This window comes from Zosterops lateralis (assembly GCF_965231275.1).
Source record: "Zosterops lateralis genome assembly, chromosome: 30".
Lineage (NCBI taxonomy): Eukaryota > Metazoa > Chordata > Aves > Passeriformes > Zosteropidae > Zosterops > Zosterops lateralis.
The window spans coordinates 3,398,456-3,415,361 of record NC_139790.1 but is presented as its reverse complement, the minus strand read 5'-3'; positions in this window follow the sequence as shown (position 1 = coordinate 3,415,361).

Below are 16,906 nucleotides of genomic sequence, written 5' to 3'. Positions count from 1 at the left end.
ATCCCCCAACACAGAGCCAATCTGCCCCTGCTCTCAGGGAAACAGCAAACCTTGAACCTGAATTAGAGCTGGCCTGGGGATGCCCAGGTACCAACAGCAGCCTCAGCCAACTGAGAAATGGATGGAAAATTAACCCCAGCTCCTTCCCCCAGGTGGGACTGCAGATGAAAAATGGCCAAATGGGAACATTTCACCAGCCAGACCCTCATGGAGATGCTCAGCTCTTTTATTTTTCATTTCAAACAAATGCTGTTTCCCTCTGAATTTAATTTCGATTTTTGCTCTTTCTAATGGAGTTGCCATTAGGCTTCGATTTACCTCCCGTTCCAGAGCGTGCCTCACTGGAGGGAATCCAGACTTTTTCAAGCAGTCTGAGGAAATATCTCCACTAGAGATATTTAGACTCTGTGCTAAAGCAGAAGGAACTTCCCCCCTGCTCACATAAATGAGCTGCAGGGAGTGTGCCCATGTCGTTGTAGGACACAAAAGAAAGATGAGAGACTCCAAATATTTCCGAAGGCAAAGAGCACAGAAAAAAGGCTTTATTGTCTAATTCTCACCACCTTTTATAAGGTGTTCCCATCCAGACTGACCATGGTTGGGGAATAGGAACGACACCTCTCTAATGCCATTGGTTAAACCAGAGAAACAGCAAAACACCCCCTGGAGAAAGATTGTTCTGGGAAAGGAGAGTTGTTTGCCAAGAGTGTTTTGAGGAGAAGCTTTCTTGGGAAATTATTCATTGGGAAAAAGTCAGCAGCTGCCAGCAGGATAAAATCTCTCAGACCCAGAAATATCAGGCCCACATTCCCATTCCAGATCCCTCATTGCAGACATGGAAATTCAAAGGGCGTTATCGGAGTTAACAATGAAATTCCAGTGTGAGCTCATTCCCTTGGATTCTCTTCTCTATCCACTAATTCCTCCTGTGATTTCCCACCTCCCAGGGCTCTTCCCTGGCAGTGCTGAGGGAGCAGAAATGCTGATGAAAATCAGCCGCAGGTTCCCCGTGGTTACCTCACTGTCCTCTGAGCTTCCTGCAGGTGCAGCTCCCATGAGCCTTCAGCCCTTCAGGGAAGCCTCAAACACAGTAAAGTGTCACTGAAATGTTGGCAAGCAGGAAAACAGCACTGGAAAATCCCACTTCTCACTGCTGAGACAAAAAAATAAATTAAAATTAATCTTTTTATTTGTACAATTTCTACTACATTTCCCAATCTCTTTTGCTCTATAAAAACCATCCTGTTTTCCTCTTCCTGCCCAGCTCTGCTGCATCACCAAGGACCAGAGGGAGCTCCAGAGGGGAGCCTGGTGAGTTTGCAGATCACAGATGTGACACTGTTTTACACCACAAGGACACAGACTCTGAGATTCAGGAGGCTGAAAATGACTCCTTTATTTCTGGGCTGTGTCTCCCTTTTCTACTATTTCACACAGACCAATTGGATTGGTGACACAAAGACAAACCTCTTCACTCCCATTGGGCAGAGCAGAGGGACAGCAAGGAGAAGTCCCTCCTGGGGAAAGGAATGAAGAACAAAGTTCCAGTTCCAAAAACATTTCTCCTGTTTACAGAAAATCACCTGGGAAAAGAATTTCAGAAAACCAAAACACCTCAGACACGGAACCAGGGCTACACAGATGTCCTTTGGAAGCTCCATTTTACAGGAAATTAAAAAAAAAAAATCAGGGAAAATCATCCAGATCGGTGCAGAACTTCCAGCAAATCCAAGAGGGTTTGAGCACTCAGAGCCCATTGGAACTTTCTGGAATTTGGCACCTGTGGCTGGAGTTGACCTTCACCAAGCCCAGGTTGCTCCCAGGAGATGAATAAAACACACCAGGTCGTCTCCCCATTCTTTTCCTGACAGGTAAAAGGGCTGGAAAGGAACCCCACAAGGACACATTTTGCAAATTAAACATTAGCGACGCATTTCTGGGGGAAATAAACAACTTAACAGAATTCTCTTCAGGTTCAGCTCCCTATCAGCTAAATTGGATCTTGTCTGCGAGGGAGATAAAATCACCAATTCCCTATCTTTAATCTGGGATTTAATAACCCCATTTTTCTCCGAGGGCTGAGCGGGCCTGATTGCATTTCTGCCGTTTGTGGGGCGGGAGGGGTCGGGCGTTTCTGTGGGCAACGGTGTTTTATTTATCTTTTAGTTCCCTTTTATTTACCTCCACAGCATCTTCCACTTCACCTGGAGCCCAGAGATGATGTTTAACGACCTTGCCACCCGTGGAAACAAACCTGACATGGTGTGAGTGCTGCACATCAACTCTGTCTCTGCTCTGACTGCGCCAACAAAAGCGTTCGAGCGAAATTTTGTTTTATTTACCCACAGAACCATAAATCAAACACCGTTTTGGGTTGAAAAGGACCTGAAATATCGTTTTGTTCCAAACCCCTGCCGTGGGCGCGGGTGAAATGTATCGTGTAACTTAAGGAGACTTGGTTTTTTAAGAAATAAACAAAATTTCTGTAGTTTTTGGTTGTGCAATTTAAATTTTCTGCAGTTTGAAAATAAGAAGGACAGAATTGGTTCTGGCTGGGGTCTGCACCCCCTCAGCTTAAAGCTGAATAAAATGATTAAAAACATTTGTCTGACTCCGTACGAAGGTTGGGATTCATCCATTAAACTCAGCGGGGTTATTCCGGGCCAATGTTTGCTTCTCCCACATATCTGAGTTCCCAAATACTGCCTTTGCATTTTCTCTTCCACGCAGAGGTTCCTAAAAGTGGCTGAAATTCTTATTTAAATGCTGCTGTGCAGCTGTCACTTGTGACTCCTGTAATGCAGCCAATGTTCCTCACCAAGTAATTATTGTTTCCCCAGGAGAGAGAGAGAAAAAAAAAATCCATGTCCAAAATTTCCTGTAAGAATTCATTGTCTCCCCTGGTATCCTGGGGATGAGGAGGTGCAGAAGAAATGATGGGAGGGGGGTTAGGCAAAAAGAAATCACACAATTTGCATTGAAATTTATCCCATTTTCCCTTTGAATTTGCATTGGAATTTTCCCCATTTTCTCTCTGTGTTTTTTTTTTTTTTTTTTTTTTTTTTTTTTTTTTTTTTTTTTTTTTTGTTTTTTGTTTTTTGTTTGTTTGTTTGTTTGTTTTGTTTTGTTTTGGTTTGGTTTTTTAGGTTTTTTTTTTTTTTTTGTGTTTTTGGTTTTTTTTGGTTTTTCTATTATTTTTTTATTGTTTGGTTGGGTTTTTGGAGGGGGAAAGGAGGGGTTTGTTTATTTGGGGCTTTTTTTGGTTTGGGTTTTGGTTATTTTGGTGGAGTTTTTTTAGATTTTTTTTTTTTGTTCTTGTTGTTGGTTTTGGTTTTTGGTTTTGGGTTTGGTTTGGTTTGGTTTTTTGGGTTTTGTTTGTTTGTTTGTTTGTTTTGGTTTTTTTAATTTTTTTTTTTTTTTTTTTTTGATTGGTTGGTTGGTTTGATTTGGCTTTGGGGTGGGTTTTTTTGGTTTTTTTGGGGGTTTTCTGGGGTTTTTTTTAGTTGAAATAATTCAGTCTAGCTGGATTTTTCTGAGTCAGAATCCACTGGTTTGGAATGAATAAAACATTCAGACAGAACTGACCGGTTACAAACACCTTGGTCTTGGCCTCCCCTCCCAGCTGCTGATTTCCTCTCCAACACCTTTTGGGTTCTTCCTAAATTTTGATGCCCTTTCTCCAAAAAAATGAAAAAGATGCATTTTTCAGCTGCCTTTCATTTTTTCCCCATTTCTCTTCTTTTTCCCAGTATTATCTTGTCATGTAAGTACCTCTCCAAACGCCTCACAAATCTGCTTTTCCAATAATGGAAAACTCAGTTGATTCTTCTCCAGCTCCTGCAGTATGGATTTCTTGGGAAAAAAAACTGTTGTTTTTGGACAAATACGATCTCTCTGCTTTGCTTGTAATCCTACTCCAGGCCTGGCAATCAAAAAAATACCCAAAAAACCACCAAATAAAAAAATCCTCATAGGCCCTTCACAGATAATATCTGAATGGGAATTATTTCTTTATAGCCTGGGAATGTTTTTTGTATTAAAGCAGTGATGTCACACAAAAACCCCAACCAAAACCCAACAAAATGAAACAAAACAAACAAAGAAAAAACCCAGCAAATGAACAAAACCAAAATCCCCACTATTAAAAAACAAAAAACAACCCAACCCAAAACCACAAACAAACACACAAAAAACTCAACAACCAAATCAAAAAAAACCCAACAAACAAACAAAACCAAAAAACCCACCATAAAAAAACCCAAACAAACCCAAAAAACTCAAACAAACAAAACCCAAACAAATAAAAAACTGAACAAACAAAACTCCCAAAAAACGACCATTAAAAAACTCCCCAAAAAACAAACAAAAAACTCACCATAAAAAACCCCAAACCCCAAACAAATAAAAACCCAAAAACAAATAAACAAAATCCAACAAAAAACTACCATTAAACCCCCCCCAAAAAAACCCAAACAAACAAACAAACAAAAAACCAACAAACAGAAAAACAAAACCAAAAAAACTCACCATAAAAACGACCCGAAAAACCCCAAACAAACAAAACAAAAAAAACCACCCCAAAACCCAAAAAAGCCCAAACCAAAAACCTCCTGGATTTAATTTTGTGCAACTTTTAAGTGCCTGTTACATAAATACAACTTATTCACCCCAAAACTCACTTTGGTATGCAGTGAGCAGCAGCAGATGATGAATAAATTTGTTTTACTCAGAAAACAAAGCTCAGGTTCAGGCCTGGAGCTCAGGACCTGCCAGGCTGAGGGATAATTTTTCTTCTCTCGCCTCAAAATTAGAATTTAGAAGTTTCTGGAGAGCCACGGGGAGCACAACAAAAACCTGAGGAGCCTCGAGGTGAGGGCAGGATGGGAAGGTGGATGTGAGGAATTTCATGGATTAGCAGAATAATAAATGGATACAGGCAGAACCCTCCAAATCTTGATTTTTTTTTCACTCTAAAATCACAGATCTGTAGTGGCAAAAACTTCTGTTTTCCCCCCAAAAAACCACAAAGTTGGGTCTTTCACAATTCCAGCCTATTCCTAAAGCTGAAGGATGTTGGAGTCCAGAACATCCCTCTGGGCACCCTGGAAGGTCACAGAGCTCAGCAGAGGGGCCTGGGACCCGAGAAAGAGGGTCTGGGGTCTGTGCAGGGGGGTTTGCCTGGCACAGAGCCCAGGAGGACACAGGATTGGATTTCAGTCCATGGGAAAAACTTCCAGCACAGAGAGGAATTACAAGTCACAAATGTGTGACAGACAGTGGTGGAGTTTATCAACGTGTGGAAGATTTTGTAGTTTTGGATTTTTAGAATGGAGGTGCAGGGGGACAAGATGGAGGAATCAGGGTGGAACCCTGAGTTCTTCTCCTTCTCCCTTGGCCTCCATTGTCTGCAGTGATGTGGGCACAGGGGAGTTTCAGTGGATTGGGGCAAAGTAGAAATGACCCTTCTAGTGTAGATACTGGGCATTGATATGGAATGGTAAATAACAGACACATAATTATCTGTATAAAGGCAGAGTGACCTCCCATCACAGGGCAGTCCCCTCGTGTCCGAGCTGCTGTGAACACCTTGGCCGGACACAGAGAATTGTAAGATAAGAATTAATAAACAACGTGAGAAACCAAGAAAACCAAGACCTTGAGACTCCATTCTCACGCCGCACCAAATTCAGATTTAAAACCTTCAGAGGTCAGGACAGAAAAGGACCCACTTGAACCACCAACCTGAAATCTTGGGCAGAAAGTAAAAATAAACCCGAGAGAAGGATTTTGGTTTTATGCCTAAACTTAATGAAAAAATATCTTTTTTTTTTATGATCAAAGTCCTATCACAGGCTGCCCATTCCAGGTCATTTCACTGCCTTTAATGTTTGGGAAGGACAATTCACCTCTACAGGGTGGATTTTTCCTCAAGAAAAATTCTAAATTGAGACCAAACTGAGATCTGAACTGAGATAAAACTCTCACCTCTTGCAATGAAACAATTTGATTGTAATTTAAGAAATAACATGGGGAGAGTGCAGGGATTATTATATTATTATAAATTATTATATATGTAAGATTTTATTATTATAAATTAAGAAATGCCTGTTTGGGAAGGCTGCAGGGGTTTGAAATCTTCCTTGAGCTTTAAAGAATTCTGGTCCCCTTTGGGGCTGAGTGTGGAAAAAAAAAGTTTAAATCTTTAAAACTTCACTAAATCCCCTTCTTGAAAAGGATTAATTTCTTCTTGCAGCATTTAATTCATTTGGAGTAGATTTGGGGAGGGGTCTGTGGCAGAGCTGGAAACCAAATCCAAACCTCAGCCTCGCATTTAACACCTGCCCACCACCAAAAATCCCATTAAACTCCTGCAATCTCTAAATGCAATTAATAACTTGCTGGTGTGGTCTACTACAACTCTTAAACCCATTTTAAAAATTATTAAATATCACTAAAACCCACTAAAAAACGATGTAAAACCATTTCTTTTCAAATCCCAAAGCTGCAGCTGGTTTTGGCAGCACCTGTGGGTGCAGAGGATCCCGCCAGTTATCAGTTCCACATTCAAGCTCTACCAAGCCCTACAAATTCGAATTATTTTTCAGATTTTTTTAAATTTTACTGACGGCAAATCAACCTCTTAAAAGCTGCTGTTGATGTAATTTTTATATTAAAAATACACTGAGTAAATCACTGATGACAGTTACATCTCCAAATATGGGTTTAAGATTTACTTGGACCATCACATCCCAAAGTTCAAAAAAAACCCCAATTAATCTTTTTTCCCCTTTTTCAGCCTGAAATTCAACACCTGCACAAGCCCACTCATTTATGAGGGGTATTAAATATACATTTCAACATTCTAACACAACAGAGACGAGATCTTTTATCACTGCCAAGGTCGTAAAAGACGAGCGGGTTCGATATTTCACTTTCCCATCTCTTGCTAAAGATGGATTTGGAATCCCAGAGGTGGGAAAACTCAATATTTCTACCTGAGGAGGAGTCCCAGACCTGATTTTGGGGGTCTGGATTTGCCACAGGGCCACAGACACATCACTGGGGGTGTCCAAATGATGAACGTTCACATTCCCACGAAATTCCCATTTTCCATCAGGAAATCTCCCAGCTCAATGTTGACATCAGATCAAAGCTGAAATGGGCAGGTCCCACATTGCAGGAAAGAGTTTCCTTCAGCATTGAGCATTTTGCTTGAAATCTGATTAAATCTCCCACCTTTTCCATTGGAATTGCTTTGCTGGGATGCCACATCCCACATGGATGATTTTATTTTTTACTTAAAACACGATGATTTTATTCTTTTTTATTTACAGCACGAACAGCAGGGGAACAGCAAGAGGTGTCCAAATTAAAGAGCTCAAATTAAAGAGATTAGAAGGTGGAAAAGCCATTCTTGGCCTGTTGCAAATTCCAGAATCCCACAGCAAATTCCTGTTCCTCAGGAATGTTCAGGGCTGTGCCTTGAACCCCTGCAGCTCTGACTTCCAGTGAAAATATCCATTTTGGAAGTTATAAAATAAAAAATCATAGCAATTTCTCACCCCTGGCAGACCAGGTTTATGCCCAAATTTAGGAGGGGTGTAAACACTAGAGTTTCATCTCAAAGTCAGAGGTTTTTACGCTGAGGAGGGAGGAAAAGGAGGAAAGAATGCACAATCCATTTGTTCCTAAGGAGGTGATTAACACATAAATATTATTTTTAATCACACAGCAATACCAAGCTGCGGGGAAATGAAGGGGAGAGCGACTCCAGAGAGAGGCAAAAAATGCTTTGGGCTCAAAAATTTCTGAAATAAACAAACTTTTGCAAAACCTCAGAGGAGCTGGGAGTCACTTGTTGGCCAAGAGTGCCCAGAGCCTCAGGTTTCACCTGATCAGGTGTGAAAAGTAGAAGCATAAACAACCAGGTCATGCCCAGGGTAGGAGAAACAGGGATTTAGGATTCCAAACGCTGTTTTCTCCTGGTCTAAAACATTCCTGGGACAGAGATGTGCTTCTCTAGGTGCCAAATGTCAGGTATTTACATAACACAGAGTGAGAAATAAATCACAACGCAGCAATTAACACACAGAGACAAACAAGCTCCAAGTTTACATTTTCACGGTGGAAAATCTGATTTAGTTTTTTTTTTTATTTTTTTCCAGCTGGGCTGTTTACTGCAATTATTTCAGCGTACAACAGGATCCTTCTAGTTAACAACTAATCTAATTAACAGCACTGTACGATGATTCTCGAGCTTTTATTGTAATCAAATTCTGATTAACCGAAGACTTTATTATGTGGGTGGTTTCACAATTTATTTTTTTTTTAAATCTAAACCCAGTCAGACAAGCAGCAGAACAGAAAGAAAAAGTCAACTTGGTGCAGAGAAACTTTGCAAATATCCGGAATAATTTATGGCCTCGATCTTTTGTACCCTGAGTGTCAAACAGCACCTACTCCCACCTGAAAATAATGAGAATTCTCTGCAGAATTCTGCTGGCTGAGGATCCCAGGTGTTGCTGTAGAGGGAACACATTTCCCACCTCTCCAGCTCCAGGAAAAGGGATTTCCTCTGGCGAAAAAATACATTTCTAAATGGCTTTAGGGTGAAACAGGGAAGCTGAGAAGCTGTTCTGTGTTTCCATAGTCAATAAAGTTTTCCCAAAATCCACCTTCCAGCACCTTCTGGAACCATCCCACAGACCATGAGGAACTTCATTAAAAACCCTACAGCAAGTCCCAAAGAGGCTCAGTCAGGATTTTGCTGGGATCAGCTCCCCTGGACATCCCCAGAGGAATGAAGTGAAAATCTCTTAAAGCAGAACTTCAATAGATGTTCACTCTATTTAAGAGGTGTTCACTGCATTTAGTGGGTGTTCACTTCATTTAGTGGGTGTTCACTCTATTTAATAGGTGCTCACTTCATTTAATGGGTGTTCACTGCATTTAGTGAGTGTTCATTGCATTTAGTGGGTGTTCACTGCATTTAATGTGTGTTCACTGCATTTAATGTGTGTTCACTCAGTGCAGCCTCTGCTCTGATACCCCAGATGAGGGTCCCAGGTGTTGCTGTAGAGGAAACACATTTCCCACCTCTCCAGCTCCAGGGAAGGGATTTCCTGTGGCTAAAAAAGACATTTGTAGGTGGCTTTGAGGGGAAAGGGGGAAGCTGAGAAGCTGTTCTGTATTTCCATACTCAATAAAGTTTACCCAAATCCACCTTCCAGCACCTTTGATCTGCAGCTTCAGATTCACGGGGCTGCAAACAAACAGGTCTTTATTAGTTCTGCTCATTAATCCATTTTTTGGAAAGCTTCACTCAGCTGAAAACGTGTCACAGGGCAGTGAGTGTTCTGCATCAGCAGGTTTGACACTTTTACTCTCATCAGTTTCCAGCGGATTTCCAAACTCTCTTGTCCACACTGAGCGTTTGTGGCTCCTGTTAAACCTGGGAGTGACTCTGAACACAAATAAATACAGCTGCAGCCAATCCAGAATAGTGTGGACTTGTTAATTGTCAGAAAGAACACACAATCACGGAATTATTGAGTGTGGTGCTTTATTGAGAGCTCTGGGAGCCAGGGGGTTCCAGGACCCCGATCTTGGCTCCACCAGATGTTCAAAATGGACACAATTTGATACTTTTCTTGTTCCATAAGGATCCATGTTAATCATTAAACCCCATTGTTCCATTGGTTCTACCCAAGGAACAATGATCCTCGTGGTTCTTGCTTAAGATTCTGGTTTGAGAGAATGATCATATTTAGTTATCAAACTAACATTACAATTAACAATAATATAATTTATTGTACTGACAATTGTACAGCTACAGATCCTCCTGACCTAACTTTATTCTCCAGGCCTGTGGACTTTATTAAGAATCACCATCATCCTCCCCCTTTTCCCCATTCCCTGAGCAAAGTTATACTTGATTTGGTTAAAACAATAACATGGAATAACATCCTGGTTGCAGTGAAGCCAACGTCCCATTCTCTGGCCCTGCTGCCTCAAAAATCATTTTAACTCTATAACTATCAGATTTCAGGGACCTGAAATCCCACCCAGTGCCACCCCTGCCATGGCAGGGACACCTCCCACTGTCCCAGGGTGCTCCAACCTCCCTTGGACATTTCCAGGGATCCAGGGGCAGCCACAGCAAATCTGGGAATTCCATCCCAGCCCCTCCCCACCCTCACAGGGAAGAATTTCCATTTATCTCACCTAATTCTGCCTCTTTCGGTTTGAACCCAAACAAACGTGGTGGTTTTTCCTCACAGAAGGATCCTGTGCTGGTGGCTTTGCCTGTGGGTGTTTCCTCCTCCTCCTGTTCAGGTAAAACATTGAATTTTGAGACTTTTTGGCCGCAGCACCATCAGAGTTTCCATCTGAAACACTTGGGGTGTTTTATTTCCTCCTCAGGAGGGAACTGTTCCACGGACCATGAATAGATTAATTAAAAACCCTCCAACTGGAGTCCCAAAGAGGCTCAGTCAGGATTTTGCTGGGATCAGCTCCCTTGGGCTTTCTTTTAATTTTTTTTCCTCCTGCTGCCTTAAAAAAAATGGGAAAAAATAAAAGTGATATTCATAGACACGCAAAGCCAAAATATTAAAGAGAATAAAGGCTCTTGGAGGCTCTGCTTTATCCAAAGTGTCCCAAGTTTCACAGATTGAGGACTTGAAACTAAAATTATTCTGTGCTGGAAAGTCCTGGCCAGAAAAAATGAAGATACACAACTTTATCCATCACCAGTAGGAGTTTGAGTGCAGAACTGCATTTGCAAGAGCAATAAATGATGCACAGCAACTGGAAAGTGCAGAGGAAAGAGCAAGAAACGTAACCTGGCTGGAAAAAAGAACCTTTGCAGGTTATTTCCATAGGCTGTAAGGAAAAAGTTGTGTTTCAGCACCACAAAAGGAGCTGCAAATGGAATAGAAAATGAACAAATGTTAATGAAGACAATCCTCTTCATTCCTGGGCTGGGATATTTGTACAGGGGAAGCCACTCCTGTATTTATCTCATTTACTGCATTCACATGTGCTAAATGGAATTACAGACATAATTACACACTGTGTCAGAAATAACTGCAGCTAAGCACAGCCACCTCTGCCTCCACTCATATTTTTTGCTCCTGTTAAGGATAGGCACAGAAATTTTTCAGGAATGGAAATGAAGAGCTTATTTATTCCAAATGATCAATTAGAGTAATAACTAATACAGAAGTGAGTTAAATAATAATTAACTACTATTATTGCTGCTGGGAAAATAATATTTCAAGTATATCTGGGGGAAAACACTGAACATCAACATGTGGTGTTTGTCACAACTCTGCTGATAAAAATCAGCCAGTGTTATCAGCATTTTAACTTTTCCCAGCCAAAGGCAGCTTGGTTTTCCCTCCCCTCCAGCATCAGGTTGACCTGAAATTCAAGGAAAGGCCCATGAAACAAAACAAGAATCTTTCTCACCCAGACATTTCTGTTGGGGAAGGTGAGGCAGGAAAAGCTTACAAATACGATTGCCTGGCAAGAAATACTGAAAATGTAAAACCTGTGAGTGAAATAGAAATGAAATCTGAGCTTTGAGATGTGATCATGGCAGGCAGGAAGATGGTGATGAGCTGGAGATGGGTTGAGTGATAACAAACAAAGGGACACCAAGGGACCCAAAGGTGTAGCCTCCACCAAGGTATCAGGGAAAAGGTAGATAAGAAAACAACCTTTAGAGTTTACAATACAGAATAATATGGTAATTGTTGGGGGTAACATTTGCTCCTTTTTTACTTTAAAGAATTTTTTCCCCATGAGTTACCAAGGAGACTAAGTGTTGGATACTTAAGGGTATTTGACCAAAACAAAGAAATAGCCAAAGGTTTTTTTCTTATCTGTTATAACTCCAGAAGGGAGGGGGTGACTGCCTCCCTGATAACAAGCAGCTGTTAAAAACCGTGTGGGGCGTTATCTCCTATTTCTGCTCTGCTCAGTCTTTCACTATTCCCATGGGAATATCTTCTGTTTACGCACCATTAAAGCTCAGCAATGACACATTTCATCACCCTATTGTGAGATGCTCTACCAGAGAGCAGAAGGCCAACCATTTCCACCCAGATAAAAAGGAGCCACAAGTGTCACCAGCCAGTGTCACACACTCCAGTGTTTCCCATGGGACTCCCAAAGGAAGACCAGACCCACTTCAGGACCCCTGGCTCCACAGGATCATCATCTCTGCTTCCAACAGGCCCACATCTGCCACTCCAGGAGGGCTGACTTTGGACTGTTTCCAACGCCCTGACTAACAGGGCGTCAGGTTGTATTTTCTGACTCTGTCAGGTTGTTGTTGTTGTTGTTGTTTTTTTTTTTTTTTTTTTTTTTTTTTTTTTTTTTTTTTTTTTCCCCTGGGATTTCTTGCTTGTTTGTTTGTTTGCTTATTCTTTTGTATTACAACATTTGTATTTTTAATATCCCTAGTAAAGAACTGCTATACCTACTCCCAAAATCTTTGCCTGACAGCCTTTTAATTGAAAATTTATAATAATTTGAAAAAAAAGGTGGGGGGGGCTTGCATTCCAAGGGAGACTCCCATCTTCCTTGGCAGATCCCTGTCTATTCAAACCAAGACAGTGATATAGCAGTTCTCATGGGCTGAATGCAAAGTCTGTAGGTTTTGTATCTCATGCGGTTGGTCACTGTAAATCAGAATATTTAACACAAAAGGAGATAGAATAGATTGTAACAAGGACCTCGCTCTTTTACCCCTCTCAACTCTCTCTCTACCCCCTTCCTCTCTCTTTGGGGTTTCCCTCCAGCCCAGGCTGGTGGCTGAAGGCCAGGCCCTTTTACCCAGGATTTATTCAATAAACCCACGTGTTTCTAGAATATCTCAGGTCTGCAGAGTTCCCCCTCCCTGCTGTCCACGGATGTCCCTACAATCTCATCTCCTGTTTCCCATGCAGGGCTCATTGCAGAGGAGTCACGGCGGCAGCAGAAGGAATGAACTCATCCCACCCAGCCCCAGTGACCTGCAGCAGACGTTTCCTTGACATCTCATTCCTGCACAGAAAATGAGGCTTTGTGCTGGAAATGCTCAGGTGTGTGAGGATAAAATCATCCCAAAGAACAGCAAATTCACGGTGATCTGCTCACTTGGTCTTCTCAGCATCCTTTAAAAAAAAACAAACCCTCAGCCGTAACAAATAATTATTGTGGGATTTATTATTTAACACCTGCTTGGGGGATTATTCAGTGTATTATAGATAGTGTATAAATAGGCAATGGATACAACATTTATCAATGGATCTCAAAGCAAATAAAAAATCACTTTGTGATTTGGGAGGTTTTTTTGAGGATTTTTTGGTTTGTTTGGTTGGTTGGTTTGGATTTTTGGGGGAAAGGTTCTTTTGGGGTTTTGGGGTGGGGGTTGTTTTGGTTTAGGGTTTTTTTTGTTTGTTTGTTTGTTTTTAGTTGTTTTTTGTTTGTTTGTTTGTTTGAGTTTTGTTGGTTTGGTTTTTTTGGGTTGGGTTTTTTTTTTTGGTTTTGTTTGGTTTGGGTTTTTGGGGGGTTTTTGTTTGTTTGTTTTTATTTGGTTGGTTGGGTTTTTTGGATTTGTTTTGTTTGGTTTGTTTTTTGGGTTTTTTGTGATTTTTTGGGGGTTTTTTTTTGGTTGGTTGGGGGTTTTTTGGTTGGCTGGTTTGGGTTTTTTGGTTGTTTTTGTTTTCTGGGTTTTTTCCCACTGAATAAATAGGAAGATAAAGAGAAATTAGTGACTCGATCAGCAGAGCCCCAGCAAGTCTGGAGTCACCCCCACTGGCCAGGGACAAGGGGGCACAAACAGGAGCTGCAGGCAGTGTCTGGTGTAAAAAGGGAGGTTTTATTCCACACTGAGGAGAACCAAATGAGGAGTCATTTCCCTTGAGAAATCCCATTTGGATGGAAAACTGTTCTGAAGGGAAGAGAGGCTGATCAAACAGTCAGTCACCATGAATGCATCTAAAATACCAAATTTTAGGTATTTGGTTCCCAAATTCTGCCCAGCCTCCAGCAGTGCTGCTGAATGAAGAGTTTAACCTTCCCCTTTTAGACCCAGCACTGGGATCCCCAGCTGAACCCCCAGAGGCCTCTGAGTGTGTTCACTCTGCTCCTGTCCCCACTCATAATTAATTTCTGGAGACATAATTGGGAATAGCCATGAAAACCTGCAAGCATTTGCTGAGCTGGGTGAGGAGAAATGTCAGCACAAAGCTTCAGACACTGCCAGAGTTTTCTTTTTTTGGGGCCAAATCCAGGCACAAAGTTCAAGTTCAAGCCAAACAATGACAGCCATGAGTTGGGTGTGGGGTTTATTAGTCAAGAGAAATCCCACTTGGGATCAGGGCTCTGCTGGGGATGGACAGTGGGATTTTGTGGCAGAGAGGGAAAATCCCTGTGTTTGTGCAGGTGTTTGAGGGAGCTGGAGAGGGCTCTGGGGTGGGGGCAGCTCCTCCAGTCCTTTTTGTAGGACAATGTTGGGAAAGATGGGACAGGAAAAGCTCACAGATATGACTGCCTGGCAAGAGATACTGAAAATATAAAACCTCTGAGTGAAATAGAAATGAAGGGCAGCTTTGAGATGTGATCATGGCAGGGAGGAAGACGGGGATGAGCTGGAGATGGGTTGAGTGATAACAAACAAAGGGACACCAAGGGACCCAAGGGTGTAGCCCCCACTGAGCTACCAGGGAAAAGGTAGATAAGAAAACAACCTTTAGAATTTAGAATACAGAGCGATGTGGTGATATAGCAGTTCTCATGGGCTGCATGCAAAGTCTGTAGGTTTTGTATCTCGTGCTGGTTGGTCACTGTAAATTAGAATATTCAACACAAGAGGAGATAGAATGGATTGTAACAAGGTCCTCACTCTCTTACCCTGCCACCTCTCTTACCTCTCTTACCTTTTACCCTCTTGCTCTAACCCTGTTACCCCTCTCACCCTCTGGCTCTCTCTCTCCCTCTCTCTTTGGGGTTTCCCTCCAGCCCAGGCTGGTGGCTGAAGGCCAGGCCCTTTTACCTTTGCAATAACCCCGCACGTTCCCAGAGTGTCTCAGCTCTGCAGAGTTCCCTCTCCCTGCCGTCCTGGGATGATCCCACACTCTGCTGCCCGGACAGGAACCCAAACCTGGCAGGTTCTGCTCGCTGGGAATCCCCCAGAAATGGGGAGTTGGTTTTATTCAGCAAACCTCAGGGAAGTTCAGGCAGTCTGAGCCCAGCACAGAAGGGTTTGGCACATCTGGGAATGGGAAGAGTGTGCAGGTTTTTCCCCCACAATCCTGGTGATACAACGACCCAAAGGGGAAATCACCTCTGCTTTTAAACTTTCTCAATTCCCCATTTTTATGTTTTGAAAAATCACTTGGAATAATTTCATATTTCAAAGAAAATGGCATCAATTTGTTATTCCAGTCATCACATCATGTCACATCCTAAATCCAAATTAGTTCCTCTAAAGAGCAGTTCAGACTCTATTTACCTTCTGCAAAGAGAATCCATACAATTTATTAAAAATAAATAATTTTTATTTCAATGACTTCAACCAAAACACTTTGTACAGAAAGAAATCTTTCCACTTCCACTGACTTCAGCCTCACATCCTGACCTCCTTAAATATTTTTTAAAGGAATTTAGATGTTGCCCCAATTAAAACTGCACCAGTAACAAACTTCTGTGCAGAGAGAAGACTGAGAGGAGAGTCCTCACTCAAACCAAGGCAAGCAGCCTGAGAAGAAAATCTCAGTCTGAGCCTCTTTGTTCCTCAGTTCTTCACGTGTGAGAGGAATAATAGAACCTGCCTGAGTCCCAGGGCTGTTGTCAGAGTAAGAACATTAAAGATTAAGAGTGGCTCTGATAGTTCAGTAATGGAGGACAATAGCTGAGATAGTATTTCATTTATTCAAAGCTCTACAGAAAGTGCACAGCTCCAGAAATCCTGCAATCCACCCCTAAAAAAAGGCTAAAGCGCTCCTAAATCATCCTAAATATATCACCAAGCAGGGGTTTGTGGCAAAGTGTAAAACAGCTTTGTTCTTAAGAGGGAAAAAAATGGCACTTTTATCATCTTTCCTCTTTTTTTTTCCCCCACTTTTATCCCCTGTGCTGGTTTCCACTTTTCTGCTTTGTCGGGGAAGTCGGAGCAGCTCAAACCTTGCTGGGTAAACAGCAGAAATGTGTTTGCATAACTCTTCCTAAAATAAGATGCAGCCAGCGCTGGGTGGCTGCTCAGTGCTCTCTGCAGATAAAAATCAAAACCAGGGAGGGCAAAACAAACACGGGGACCACAAAACATCGCCCAGGGAATGAGAGAAATATGGAATATCAGCAAGGATCACTCCAAACGTTTGTGTATTTTCGTGTGAACTTTGCGTGTGCTGAATGCAAGGACAAAGAGAGTTATGATGTAAGTGTTTAGCTGTTAATAAATATATCAGGAAAAAAAAAAGCTTTAAATGCCCCTGCTCTGCTTCTGATTTAAATGGAGCCGGGTGTGAAATGAGACACTGGAAAAGGTCAGTCAAATTAGCTCACGAGTCTTAAATAAACCCTGTGCCAGTGCTGGGCACTTTCCTAATTCTGCTTCCATTGGGAAAGTCAATCCAAGAATTCCGTGTGTTGCTCGGGGTTTGGGCTCTTGGGATTCTCCCCTCAGAGAGGTTTCCTTTGCACAAATGTTTGAAGAATTACAGAAAAAAAACCCCAAACTGCCACATTCCAGCACAATCCATCAGGAATTCAATGGCCAAAACCAGTTCACCTCCAGCCCTCACCAGCCTTGTGTCCTCCTCCCAAAAAAAACCCAACCAGAGATCATTGAAGCCATGGGAAAGCTGCTGAGGATACGGAATTTTTAATGTATTTAACCTGCTTTTTGTCAAAC